The 13418-nt window shown below is 33.1% G+C and overlaps 1 protein-coding gene across 34 annotated transcripts in view; it reads right to left on the bottom strand.

Annotated features, from left to right (window-relative positions):
• The window catches only part of LOC105338947 (cytosolic carboxypeptidase 2), a 67947-nt gene extending 56836 nt beyond the window's left edge, over positions 1-11111 (bottom strand). For 13 of the 34 annotated variants that reach the window (XM_066086009.1, XM_066086031.1, XM_066086023.1 and 10 more), the window contains exon 1: positions 10728-10903. The gene's annotated coding sequence lies outside the window, so the exon portion shown is untranslated. Of the gene's footprint in view, positions 1-10727; positions 10907-10930 lie in introns of those variants that run through there. The other 21 variants (XM_066086030.1, XM_066086022.1, XM_066086004.1 and 18 more) reach the window with 4 other exon arrangements.
• Between the last annotated feature and the right edge of the window lie 2307 nt (positions 11112-13418).

The raw sequence follows: 13418 nt of genomic DNA, 5'->3' as shown, positions 1-13418 counted from the left end.
AAAAATTTGCTACATAGAGATTAGCCAATTCCAAACAGTAACCTTTTTATCAGAATTCCAGATCACTTGAAGATTTTCATAAAAGAATTCGCTTCAAACGCCACCACGTTTTGTCGAGTGGTCCCAGCAAAGATTAAGGACTTAATGGACATCTTGAAATGTCAATCGCGAGTCTTTGCTGCAGTGTCCAAGTAATCCTCCATAATCGTATCAGGTCAAATCATATACATCTGGGAACGTTCAAGAGCAAAAGTTCTTAGAAGACAAACCCAGTTTAGAGCCATTTCGTTTATTTTTTACCACAATATGTTTACACACTATACCCCCACCTCACGCCAACTTCAGTCAGTAGGCCCTCTTGCCTGGGGTTCCAAAATAACTTCTCAGCCAATTTTGTTGACACAATACCAATAAAACTAATCATTTAATATCAATTAATATGAGATCCATGAGCATTTTTCCGGTCCCTACTCCTTGACTTCACTTCATCATTTCCCTTGAGTAGAAGTCTTGAATCAATAAAGGCTCTTATTAAAACGCTAGAAGAGTCTCTTTCCATTCTTGGGAGATGAAAAGGTAGCTTTTGAACCTACAAAGAGCTTTCTGTGCCTAGGACATTGGAAATCAATGCCAGTGAAACCGATCTCTGTACCAATGCACCTGCCATTCAAAATGCAGTCAAAAATGTTCAGCATTATACATGCTTATACTTATATCAAGAGGAAAAAAATTCTTTTACTATGAAATTATACAGATTTATGATTTAAGAAAATAATGGTAAATTAATATTTTCAATTTTTTTATAAATTAAACTAATCAAGAAAATTTATTGCAGGAGAAAGTTAATTTTCAGCATGGGAAACTTTTTTTCAGTCTAATCTATTACAATGTTACCTTGTGTATTAAATCTAATAACCAACCAAGTAACCTAGAATACTTGAAGTAAAAATTACCATAGACTGAAATAATTTTAATTGCAAACTATTCATGTAATTTATAAGCTGAATTATGAATAAAACCAGCAAAAATTTGAAATTTTACGATGAAATATGGTATACATTGTATATCGAGCAGATCGATTCAAATGTCATTCCATAAACGCAAGCACTGCATACTGAGTGGGAGTGACTATTTATATAGTAACCATCACAACAAACAATATATATACTTACAAATATTAGGAATCTATAAGTATCACATTATGTATATATATATTCCTCTTAGTTAAATGAAGTTCCATGGCCAACTTTACTACCACGTTTATATTACACTCGGTTATACCTTGAAATAATACTGACACAAAAGCTTTCGCACTGATTGTCCGATGGTGGTTAATTCTCCTCCATACCATGCAATCCGTACACAGGGACAAACACACCCTCAATTACTCCGACTGATTACTGCTGTTTAAAAATCGCCAACATTGTTTGCCGAGTAAAGAGATTGCCGTTTTTGTTCAACAATGGCACCTTCCCCTATCAAACAGTTACAAGATCTGATTGCGAGTAAACAAATCATTTTGTTTGAAGTATTCTTATTGAGTACACGGGTGTTATAATAATGCCTCGTAGTTAGTTGTCTGTCAGCGTTTTAAAAGTCATCATAATGATCTGAGGAACATATATAGGTATTGGATTAAAAAATATTTTATATTGATGTTGACTTTGAAATCAGGTGCCATTATGGAGAGTGCAATAATTAGAATAGATCAAACAACAATATTTGATCAATAATTCAGAAAAGGGTATCAAAACTTTTGATTTTTATTTTCAGCATGTGAAACATTTGCCTGGAGGTGATATAGATAAGAAAGTAGAATATATACATTGAAGAAAGGTTTTTAAAGAAACCACTCTGATTGTTAAGTCTAGTTCATGATTGATGTTTTATCCCCCCCCCCCCCAAAAAAAAAAAAAAATAAAAAAAATACAATGTATAATGATATAAAAAGGAGTTACATCAATTATGAAATAATACTTAAACACTGATGCATATTTTAACATAAAAATAAAAAGAATTCGTTAATTTTCATATTTTTCAACAGATTTTGATTTTTTAATATTTCTTTTGCTATTTGAATCAGTTTAAATGTTCAAAAGAAAGGAGGAGGCTGGTAATTAAAATGGCATGATCTCTAATTTACAAAATACATCAATCATGATATGAAATAATTCATTTAACTTAAAAAAAAAATAATGCTATTTTCAAGTAAAAATGCATGAACTGATTCAACTGGACGGGTAAAGGACATTCAGTGAGAGGAAAAAAATTGTGATTTGTCACTGTGTGTAGCCGGTCCATATCAACTAATATTTATTTTTGTAGACCTATGCTATTTTGGTTTTATTCCACCACATCATTATCAAACAAAAATAGCCAAGGCTGTAGACTACAGCAGTATCAATTACCCGTACCTTCTTGTTTTCTCCCCATTTAATGACCCTATTGATTTTTGCACCTTATTTTCTTCATAGCCTGATCAGGCTTTTGTTTCACAAATTAATTTGTTTTTAAGGGGAGGTTGTGTGAAGCTTTTGATGTCCTGTTTATCACCAGAAACACAAATCTTTCTTCTTCAGTGAATATCCTCGCATTGGCCAAGAGATTGTCAATTTCAGATGGTAATAACAAAATGCCCTGTACGAAGACACACCTGACTGCAGTAAATCACAAGAAGATTTTCTTGCCTTTCATATTGCAGCTGATATCAAAATCTACTTTCAGTATCAATGGTATCTTTTGACAAATCAAGATCCTTGCCATCAAAACAGATTCATGTCAAGGTTATATGATATATGACCTTGACATATTTTACAAGGACAAATTTTCAGATCTGCATTTAGCACAGCAAACATTATTGCATAAAAAGAATACAGATTTACAGTTTTTGTATTGTATAGTCTATGCCACAATAACCTTTAGCCTCACTAAACTCAATCAATAGAAACCATTCATCTTGGTACATGTATATACCAGTTTATCATTGAAGCTGACAATGTTGTCAAAGTTAAATTTCGTTAGATTTCTTGATGTAAAAATTCTTGAGTTTTTTTTTTTTTTGCTTTCAGATGTAAAGATAATTGAGCTAAATTATTAGAATAGGCCATGTCTAGTTTCCAAGATCCTCTAAATTTCACAACAAATAACTTAATAAACATTAAATCTCATTTCATCACAACTTTTATCTGCTATGCATCCTGCAGGACTTATTGATATAAATTCAAGCTATTAACCGGTAATTTAATATAAACATTATTTTGGGATTTGCAATTTATATTCTTTTTAATTGCTAACAACCCAAGCATGCATTTTAATTTTCTCTCGAATCTTTTCATTCAGAGTTCCACGAAAATTTGCACAAAACTGAATCACTGGACCAGAATGTTCTAATTTGCAGGGCAGTGAGGATAAATTGTCATAATACAATAACAAAAAACCCATCTATCCTCTCAGTTATTCATTATGACTTCGCAAAAAAATTATTCTAGCTTTCGAAACTAATATCGTTCAAAACTTAAAGCAGAATACAATTATCAGAGAATTTGATATTCACAGCAGCATTTAAAAAATAAGGTCTGGCCATATTATTTCAAGCAGTGAAATCGTTAATTTGCATTTACAACCCAAGGCTTTCAGTGTGCATTTTAAAGAATTGATTAATCTCTTCTGTAAAAAGAATAATTAATTAAAGGTTAAAAGTTGCTTATTTTCAAAAGTGTTCTTTTGAAAATTAGGTGTTTTACGACAGTAAACGACTCCAATAAAATGGATGCATCTATTTGCCTTTAGAGAAAAGAAGACAAAAAAAGCAGTCCCACTGATCGTAATCAGTTACAAGGTGTTGTTATACCCAGACATCATTAGACATTATATACCGTTATCAAATCTGGTGTAACAGAAAGAAAAGGCCATTTTATGCCTTTTACAACAAGTTTAACAAGAGGCCCATGGGCCACATCGCTCACCTGAGGAACAATAGGTATGATAAAATCAGCTTAATGGAGTCATAATACAAACTATCTGGACAATGTACAATAATACATGTAGATCCTGTATAAATAAAATCCATTTTCCCCTGGATGTTCTTATGTTTATAATCATTAGTCCCCTTTCTGACAGGATGATTTTATAGTCATGTCATATGTTGAGTATTGCAGTTCTCAAAAAGATCCTTAACAATAGTTTATACATCGGATATAAACGTACATCAAACTCTGAACCTTCTCGTGAGGCCAAAGAATTGTCCTGGGACCAAAGTCTTAATAATTATAAAGAATCATCTGGCTGATTAGTTTCTGAGAAGATTTTCAAAGATTTACCCTATATATTCCTTTGTTAAACTTTGACCCCCCATTGTGGCCCCACCCTACCCCTGAGGATCATGATTTTCACAACCTTGAATCTACACAACCTGAGGATGCTTTCACACAAGTTTCAGCTTTCCTGGCTGATTAGTTTTTGAGAAGAAGATTTTTAAATATTTACTCTGTTTATTCCTATGTAAAATATCGACCTCCCATTGTGGCCCAAACCTATCCCCAGGGGTCATGATTTTCACAAATTTGAATCTACACTACTTGAGGATGCTTCCACACAAGTGCCAGCTTTCCTGGCTAATTAGTTTCTGAGAAGAAGATTTTTAAAGATTTACTCTATATAATCATATGTTAAACTTCGATCCCCCATTGTGGCCCCAACCTACCCCCAGGGGTTATTATTTTCACAACTTTGAATCTACACTACCTGAGGATGCTTCCACACAAGTTTCAGCTTTGCCGGCTGATTAGTTTCTGAGAAGAAGATTTTTAAAGATTTACTCTATAGATTCATATGTTAAACTTCGATCCCCCATTGTGGCCCCACCCTACCCCCGGGGGTAATGATTTTCACAACTTTAAATTTACACTACCTGAGGATGCATCCACACAAGTGTCAGCTTTTCTGGCTGATTTGTTTCTGAGAAGCAGATTTTTAAAGATATACTGTATATATTCCTATGTAAAACTTCGATCCCCCATTGTGGCCCCACCCTACCCCAGGGGGTCATGATTTTCATAACTATGAATCTACACTACCTGAGGATGCATCCACACAAGTGTCAGCTTTCCTGGCTGATTAGTTTCTGAGAAGAAGATTTTTAAAGATATACTGTATATATTCCTTTGTAAAACTTCCACCCCCCCCCCCCCATTGTGGCCCCACCCTCAGGTGAGCTAAAAAGATTAAGTTTACAATACAATAAGTTGTTAAAGTTGGTTTCTGGAAGAACAGACTTTGAACATTTTCTTAATAAATATTGACAATTTTTTTACTTTTTTAATCTTTAGTTTTTAAGATCTGTGTACAAACATAGAATTGTGAGCAAATCTTTGTATCTTGCTTATAATTCGAAGCTTAACACTCAAATATGGTTAGTAAATAGAAATTGTAAACAATTAAACACAAGAAACATGCACTATAACAAATAAAGAACACAATTTATTTTTTTCGAAATGAATCATATATATATATACATGTATATACCTACATATTTCCGTCAGCGATATCAAAAGAAAATGCCGAATTACCGATAGAAGGAATTGTATTTCAGTACCCCTACATCAGATTTTGCTTAATTTGCGCAGGTAAACAGTTAACTGTTTGATTTACCGAAGTATCTGTTTGAATTGATACGTAAAAATCACGAAATACCTGTAGACGATAGTTTCCAGGTTTAAAAGCGTAAATAATGAAAACGAAACGAAAATCCGAACAAGCTAACACCAACACACTTGTTTGATCCTTGTTGGAACAATTAGAAAATTAATCAATAAACAATAAAAACAGAGGGAAATGCACTTTAGTACGTTGTTAATGCATCAGATTTAATCATTTTCGCAGGTAAACATTTACCGAAGTCTATGTTCCAAATACAAGGCGATTGTTTCCCAAGTTAAAAAGCAAAATGAAACGAAAAAATGAAAACAAACTAAAACCAACATCACAAGTGAAAATGACAACGCGTTGAAATATTTAACCTCAATTTACTTCACAATAATCGGCACCAAGGTTATTTCCATGTTTCATAGATTATATTCGCACGTGAACTGTTGCACAACAAACTGCCAGCTTCAAACAAAGAACCTCGTTTTAGAGATGCGGTAGACTGGCGATGCCTGTCATAAGACCAGTCTATCGCAATGAATTGCCAGTCTACGATATATGGAATAACGAGCCATTCTTTATAAGTATTTTCGCAATTATCTCAAATTTGGAACAGAAATCGCCTATAATTTTTGCAATTTATATTTTCCTTTCCCTAAGGATGATTTATGCTAAATTACGTTAAGATTAACTCGGTAGTTCTTGAGAAGAAGATTTTTAAAAATGCACCCCCCTTTTTCTACAGTTTCAAGGTTTTCTCCGCTTTGAATACAGATCGGACTTTTATTTCTGCAATTTATATTCGCCCTCCCATAAGGATGCTTTGTGCCAAATTTGGTTTAAATTGGATAAGCGGTTTTAGAGAAGAAGTTCAAAATGTAAAAAGTTTACAGACGGACAGACGGACAGACGGACAGACGGACAGACAGACGGACGGACAGACGGACGACGGACAAAATGTGATCAGAATAGCTCACTTGAGCTTTCAGCTCAGGTGAGCTAAAAAGCAGACACTGTCTGTCAAGATTTTGGGACATTCACATATACAACGACAGCGGCCAGTTGGATATCAATTAATATCCCAGCGAACAGTGTCAGATGTAAGGAAACATGGCACCATGCCCCCCATATATTGGTTATTAATTATCGACAAGGACTCGTCTAGTATGACTCCCAAACTATTTCCCCCATGCCCAACTTGTAACGCTGAACATGTAGTTTTAAGTCTAAGTCCTGTCGACGAAACAATGACCGTGTACTCTCGTCACCTCGTTCGACTTTTTGTGTAGACGAAAATATAAAAAAAATCAAACCCTGATCAATTTATCTTGGGAGGATGACAGACAGTCATTAGCAATGAAGGTATTCTCCAGCAAAATATAATCATTATAATCAGGATAAAAATTTTCCTTTCACCATCCTACTGATCCCATTAAACTGTTTAATATCATGCTATCTTTTTATAGAAGACTGCATGCAGAGATTAATTTCAAATATCAGATAAAAAAAAAAATAATGTAACATTTTAAATTAATAGCTCAAATTCCACCAGTTTGAAACAAGGTGAGAAGATAAGCTTTCTATTTACTTTATAAATGTTCCTTCTGAATACTAAATCAATAATTTTTCTTGGCTATTTTGTGATAGCATTTGACTTTTAAAACATTTTCAACTCTTTCCCACTGTGAACAAGAATCACGCACATATATAGAAAATCAAACAATAGCAGTCCCGAGATTAGGCATTATCATTCGATAAAACTACCTTGTTGCATACCCAATCCAATCGCACACAACAACAGATAAACAGGGATAAGCATTTTAAACTGTGTGAAAAAAATCTTTTCTTGAATATTAAATGCTCCAAGTATTTATATTTTTTTTCTATTTTGTATAAGTCATAGTTAAACAAAATGTGAATACCTGGTATTAAAGTTAAACAATGTGTTCTTTTAAACACTTTGCCCAAGCATGGTGACATTGTAATCAGGCTCAAAGTTGATAAGTTATATATGATCATTTTATCCCTAAATAGCCTTGAACTTGGTCAGTCTTTATAATTGGCCTTGACCTTTAAGATCTAAATCTCAAATTTGTAGAGTTTAAAGGTTAAGTTTGCAACAGGGCTACAGACTAATATGCAATATGTCCCAAGCTTTTTATCTAATCTAGCTCGGTTATATATTGAAATTTGCAAAATGATCAATGAAATATTAAGAAATGATGCTTCTTTCAGACTAGCAGTTTTAACAGGTTATTGTTAGGAGAGAGAGAGAGAGAGAGAGAGAGAGAGAGAGAGAGAGAAAGAGAGAGAGAGTGAGGGTGGAAGGAAATCACTTGATAATTAAAGTTTGAACAGGTCTATCAGTTTCCATTTAGATTTCAAGGACTGTGTATTTACATGTACCCAATTTTATCAAGTTAAGCCAACACCAGAGATTGCTTTTTAATGTCCATGTCTGGTATGCTATTGTAATGTTTTACATTATCTTTGATGTCTGTATGCTATTGTAATGTTTTACATTATCTTTGATGTCTGTATGCTATTGTAATGTTTTACATTATCTTTGATGTCTGTATGCTATTGTAATGTTTTACATTATCTTTGATGTCTGTATGCTATTGTAATGTTTTACATTATCTTTGATGTCTGATACTCCACATACTCCAGCTTTAGGACACAAATTTCTAACAACATTCTTTTTTTTAAACATGAGTCAAGAATATTGACCTCTATTTTAATAAGCTTTCAACTTTGCTCAACACTAACAAAATCACACTGAATAGACTCATGCGACTTCATTGTATTTTTTCATTTTATTCAGTTTGCAGGAAGTTATGTTTCTATATACATGTAAAGTCTGCAAGTAAACTGGTTTTTAGCTTACATAAACAAAAACAGAACACCATATGCTATATTCCTTGGAAAGTTCTTCCAATTTAAAGTAAACACCAAAAGATTTGAAGATCAATGGAACACAGGAAAAAATATTTTAAGTAACACACGTTGGCCATTATTGAGGACTAGACAAATGTCCTGATATACCACACAATTATGTAAATCTAATCCCTAATACATTACTGATACCATTTCCTCCATTGTACAAAGAACATCACAGAAAATCTACAGCTTGGGAGGGGAATTACAGGGGTATATACCTTGTACTAAGTAATATAGATGTGCACTTTAGAACGATTTTCAAAGAGAAGTTTTAGTAATATAAACTACATAACACTACAGAACAACTTAAGAGATCTAGATTTCCAACACAACCTGAGTCATAATCGAGCAAGACAAATAAAAGTTACACAAGATCAATAGAAGATTCAGGTTTCTTTAAAAAAAAATAAAACAAGAAACATGAAAAATATAGCGTGTTCATGGTTACTTGTGAAGACAGCTGATCTGGTAATCACAATGTTAAGTTAAACATTGAAACCTGTAAATCTAAAACTTGGAATAGTAATATATGCCTTCATAAAGGATCCGCGGACAAAATACTTTTATAATGACCAAACATGGTGCATAAAGGGATCTGAGGACATCAAAGAAATGGTGTACATTAAATGTTTCAGTACATCGAATTGTCTGCCATAAAAAGAAAAAAGCGACTCCTACTCTTCCAAATACATCTAAGGAAAAATGAGCAAGCAGTAAAGAGCAGAGTTTGTTTGGGAACATTTTAATATTGGACATTATTTCCATCGAACATAAATAGACATTAACTTTGATGTGATATCCCTTTTTCTAAGTATTCTTTACCAGGCTTTCTATCTCCAGTCTTTTAAAAATATGAAAATGGTAACGGCTCTGATCAGCCATTTAATGGTTTTTTCTAACAGGACTGACTTTTACGAGTTCTACGTATCATTATCAGTAAAACATTGAAAGAAATATATTTCTCCAACAATTTCAGCTCTGGGTTTGTTTTTCACACTTAGCATAAATGAGTGCCTAATCTTGTTAATTAATTAAGCATATAAAGTGGTTTAAAATGAAGAAATTTTTTTAATATTCTGTTTTTTATATACCATGTCCATATGCACACTGATGACATCGCTGACAATGAATTTTACACAATACCCTTGCAATGACAAATTATAATCATTTCTATAGTACTCAAAAGCCTATTAAAAAGGAATTCATATATGTAAAGCAAGGGTTTAAAAGTGGGATAAAATGTATCTCCCTAGATTGGTGATTATTAGCTTATGTCACTTTTATCTAACTTGCTGCATTTTCTTCCCCTTAATTTTTTCTCTCTCTTCAACAAGATAGAATTATAAACACACAGTTACTCGTTAGATAAAAGTTAATATTCTTAATGTATAAATGTATTATGTACCATCACAGATCATGGGAGATGTACCTGGTATATCATCAACTACTGAACAATTAACTGTGCATTATATGATTCAGTAAGAAAATAATTCATTGCTAAAGTTTCTTGAGATAATTTTCAAACTCTAAATAGATGATATTATATATATGTATAAGCACAGCCAACTTCTCTGAATAGAACATGGACTGTATTTATTTTATCTTAATCAATATAAACATGCTTTATTCAAAACGCAAACTTAGAAAATTAATGTAAATTAAATTCATTTAAATTCATTTATGCTGCACAAGTTGATAGCAACTGTTCAATCAGTGACCAACTCATCCATTTCTAGAGATAATATGTAAATTTTGAGAATGTTTTCATCATTTATCTAATCAAAATAAATTAAACCCCTCCTAGTTGCCGACATTTTGATACATGACTTTTAACTTTCAACTAATTTTTTGTTCACTTGGCTATAAAATAAGTGCGGATGTTGAAATAATCGAAATCTACCCATACAAACACTATAGCAAGAACAAAAAATCTGGTATTCAAACTTGTTGTACATTGGAAAAAAATTTGGCTCATTATCAATTCCGATGAATAAATTGGAACAGATAAAAAAAAATTCAGAAGAGATCCATATTAAATTTAAAAGCTACAACAATACCAAAAACTTATAGATCGAGTTAATTAAAATCACTTAGATCAGGAACAGGGTTGGGTTAAAAAAACGAAACCCCGGTTTATTTCTTACCTTTGAAGAAACTTCCTTCACAATTACTGAAAAAAATTCCTGGAATAATACTAGGAATGACATTCACACACAATCTGTAGGCACTAAACACTTCGTCCTCACCCCGCTTCAAATTAGCTCCCCACGATAAAACAATATTAAATCTCCATTGGCTGATTACTTAACGACCAGAATAAATGCGTGCTCTGTGCAGGTAAACCTACCTGCGTGAGATTAGCACTGGACACAATACTTCTGTCGGGGCTTATCTTTTAAACTTCTTAGTCAGCCATCCATCGGAAACGACTGATATACCAAGTGTTAAAAACATGAATCCATAAAAGCCCCTGCAAGAGCATTTAACTTCATCAAGTCTACCCGAGATCTCATACTGCTATCAAGATGACAAACAATTTACTCAAACCAGGGTCTCTATATAGCAGTAAATAGCCTCCAATTCATAATTGATAACACCAAACACTGATGTTCGAGACTCAGTCAATGTTCGCGGGTTTTTAAAACAAAACTAAATTCAATACTTCTAAATGACCTGCTCGACAATGCAAGATTCAAAGTTTGCAATAATTCATCCATTTAAATATATGTGTACATGTCCATTGAATTTGATATCAGTATTTTGTCTGAATTCATAAAAGGACAATTCATATACAAGAGGTTAATCTGCACAGTGTGGTGTCCTTAAACCAACCTTTAATACAAGGGGTACCAAGACCTGCAAAAACTGTGAGCTTCTCTACTGAAACGTTTTTTAATACCTCCTCCAATGAAATACTAATCAACTTTATAAAACAAAGTTACATTTATGCTGATGTTGTCTACATGTCTATATACATGTATTTTAACCTCTCATTTTTTTGTTAAAAGTTTATCAAATTGCAATATCTAATGCATTCTGATTATGATAGATTGAATGTCATTTTGCATTAAAGAGACCAATTTGAAAGAAGTCCGAAGCTCATAGTGTAGGGCCTTACAGCAGCAATATAAATTTTGACAATAACCATGATAACGATGCCATATAAGGAATCAATTTAAAAAAAAAATTGAAAGCCATAAAAATGCTGTAAATACTACAGATTTGTTAGTACACGTATTTCCAAACTTCAATTTGGCCATAGAGCGCCACAAATTCCCCTCAGGTTTTTCACATCCCCCCCCCCCCCCACCAAACCTTCAACCTGGATTATTCATCATTCTTGTATATTTGTCAAATATCAAACATTACACTTATGTACACCATGTAAAAACCTTTTCACGATTTCGATAACAGAATTTTTTCTCTTGTAAAGTTTGACAAGAAATGCTAGGTCTTTATCAGAATGATGTTTTTTTCTTTTCTTACATCAGTCAAAACTGAGCAGAATTTTAACAACAGGTCAATAACATTGGGCACAGAAAACAGATATTCACAGATCGGGATTATTTCAATTGTTATTTATGGAGGGTACTTGACAATCCAGCGTCGACCTGTGTATGGGAAATACAGTACTAAATCACATCAGCATTACAAAAGCAAACCTTGGCTAGAAAACACTTGCTTTGACAGGTTAAACAACTATTCACCTGGAAACATCTGCTGAAGAATTTACCCACTTGCCAGTAAATTAAAACTTCATCCATTAAGTCTTGAACATATCCTGGTGATATGCACTAAATGCAAGGCTCTTCCAAATGATCACAACTTGGTTGCATAGATATGAGGTCCCCTGCTAAACATCTTTAATGAAGAAATGAAGAAATCAAACAACCCATACTTAATGTAACTGGGCGATAACTGACCTGATTTCTATGAGGCAAATGGCAGGGTTTATGCTTCCCTAGATGCTCATGAACATTGATAAGTATAATGATCTTCTTGAACTTTGAATGTAAAGTCACATGTATCAGTATGTCACCCAGTCTTGGACTGTGATACATGTATTTAATGAAAATCCTGCATGATGACGTACTAGGCTTCTTCTTCTTCTTGAAGAATATTCGAATTATTATATTATTGCCATATAAAGATTTGACCAAAATTTGATCCGTATGTAATTTAATTCTGGTTGTAACATGCTTTCTGATTGGGTAAAAAATTATTTTATACAGGTTGGGACCACTCTCCCAAATGGGATATAATAGCCCGTTTGGGATATAATAGCCCAAATGGGATATAAATTTTAAGTGCAAAAAATAAAAAAATTTGATTTTGAAATTTTTGATATAAATCCGCATTAGAATAGATGAAATACAACAACTTTTGGTAAACAACTTTTTCTGTAGCTGTACAATTACTGAGATTGATCCCTCAGTTTATCCAAAACTTCTTGGGGATCAATCTTACAAACTATAGAAATAAAGAAAAACTTCTTAACCAAAAGTTGTTGCGTTTTATTCACATTAATGCGGAATTATTTCAAAAATTTAAAAATAAAAAAAAATATTTTTTTGCACTTAAAATTTATATCCCATTTGGGCTATTATATCCCAAACGGGCTATTATATCCCATTTGGGAGAGTGGTCTCAACCTGTTATATCGTATAGAGAATGTTGCCTACGTCATAGTAATACTAACGTCAAAAACGAATCAATACGCCTGACGTTACGTTTGAATTTTACAAAGGCGTCGGAACCGGGGGGGCTGAAAAGTGATACCTAACCATTAGAAACATAGCATGATAGAGGGTTCAGCCCCCCCACTTTTTCTCGCA

The sequence above is a fragment of the Magallana gigas genome, chromosome 5, assembly GCF_963853765.1.
Source record: "Magallana gigas chromosome 5, xbMagGiga1.1, whole genome shotgun sequence".
Classification (NCBI taxonomy): domain Eukaryota; kingdom Metazoa; phylum Mollusca; class Bivalvia; order Ostreida; family Ostreidae; genus Magallana; species Magallana gigas.
The sequence above is the reverse complement of the archived record's forward strand: the minus strand, read 5'-3'. Positions and strand labels throughout refer to the sequence as shown.